General features: G+C 51.6%; 1 non-coding gene across 1 annotated transcript; it reads right to left on the bottom strand.

The window, feature by feature from the left end:
• Window positions 1-350: 350 nt before the first annotated feature.
• Window positions 351-425, bottom strand: Trnas-uga. The gene has a single exon. It is a non-coding gene; the product is annotated as a tRNA-Ser (tRNA).
• Between the last annotated feature and the right edge of the window lie 1,345 nt (window positions 426-1,770).

Here is a 1,770-nt window from a genome sequence, read left to right as displayed (position 1 = left end):
TGCAGCGGATTATGCTCTGATATGAAACTTCCTGGCAGATTAAAACTGTGTGCTGGACCGAGACTCGAACTCGGGACCTTTTTCTTTCGCGGGCAAGTGCTCTACCAACTGAGCTACCCAAGCACGACTCACGCCCCGTCCTCACAGCTTTACTTCTGCCAGTACCTCGTCTCCTACCTTCCAAACTTTACGGAAGCTCTCCTGCGAACCTTGCAGAACTAGCACTCCTGAAAGAAAGGATATTGCGGAGACCTGGCTTAGCCACAGCCTGGGGGATGTTTCCAGAATGAGATTTTCACTCTGCAGCGGATTATGCTCTGATATGAAACTTCCTGGCAGATTAAAACTGTGTGCCGGACCGAGACTCGAACTCGGGACCTTTGCCTTTCACGGGCAAGTGCTCTACCAACTGAGCTACCCAAGCACGACTCACGCCCCTTCCTCGCAGTTTTACTTCTACCAGGCTGTGGCTAAGCCAGGTCTCCGCAATATCCTTTCTTTCAGGAGTGCTAGTTCTGCAAGGTTCGCAGGAGAGCTTCTGTATAGTTTGGAAGGTAGGAGACGAGGTACTGGCAGAAGCAAAGCTGTGAGGACGAGGCGTGAGTCGTGCTTGGGTAGCTCTGTTGGTAGAGCACTTGCCCACGAAAGGCAAATGTCCCGAGTTTGAGTCTCGGTCCCCCACACAGTTTTAATCTGCCAGGAAGTTTCATATCAGCGCACACTCCACTGCAGAGTGAAAATCTCATTCTTAAAAGTAAGTTTTTTGTATAAGGTTACCAGTTGTGAATATTTGAACACTAGACATGGAGAAAAATGTGCTTTGAACTGAATAACGAATTTAAAATTATTTTGCCAGACAGATACATGAAATTAATTAGGTGTTGTGATTTTTAATTTTTTGATGGAGGGAATATTACACTGAGATATAAATGAATGAAGAAACTGTAAAATAATGGTAATGAATTTCATGGCCTAGAATTTTTGCTGTGATTTTTTCATTGTAATCTACACTCATGGAAATGGAAAAAAGAACACATTGACACCTGTGTGTCAGACCCACCATACTTGCTCCGGACACTGCGAGAGGGCTGTACAAGCAATGATCACACGCACGGCACAGCGGACACACCAGGAACCGCGGTGTTGGCCGTCGAATGGCGCTAGCTGCGCAGCATTTGTGCACCGCCGCCGTCAGTGTCAGCCAGTTTGCCGTGGCATACGAAGCTCCATCGCAGTCTTTAACACTGGTAGCATGCCGCGACAGCGTGGACGTGAACCGTATGTGCAGTTGACGGACTTTGAGCGAGGGCGTATAGTGGGCATGCGGGAGGCCGGGTGGACGTACCGCCGAATTGCTCAACACGTGGGGCGTGAGGTCTCCACAGTACATCGATGTTGTCGCCAGTGGTCGGCGGAAGGTGCACGTGCCCGTCGACCTGGGACCGGACCGCAGCGACGCACGGATGCACGCCAAGACCGTAGGATCCTACGCAGTGCCGTAGGGGACCGCACCGCCACTTCCCAGCAAATTAGGGACACTGTTGCTCCTGGGGTATCGGCGAGGACCATTCGCAACCGTCTCCATGAAGCTAGGCTACGGTCCCGCACACCGTTAGGCCGTCTTCCGTTCACGCCCCAACATCGTGCAGCCCGCCTCCAGTGGTGTCGCGAGAGGCGTGAATGGAGGGACGAATGGAGACGTGTCGTCTTCAGCGATGAGAGTCGCTTCTGCCTTGGTGGCAATGATGGTCGTATGCGTGTTTGGCGCCG

The sequence above is a fragment of the Schistocerca americana genome, chromosome X (genome assembly GCF_021461395.2).
Source record: "Schistocerca americana isolate TAMUIC-IGC-003095 chromosome X, iqSchAmer2.1, whole genome shotgun sequence".
In the NCBI taxonomy this organism is placed as follows: Eukaryota; Metazoa; Arthropoda; class Insecta; order Orthoptera; family Acrididae; genus Schistocerca; species Schistocerca americana.
Note: the sequence above shows the minus strand (reverse complement) of the source record. Positions and strands in the feature narration are given on the sequence as shown.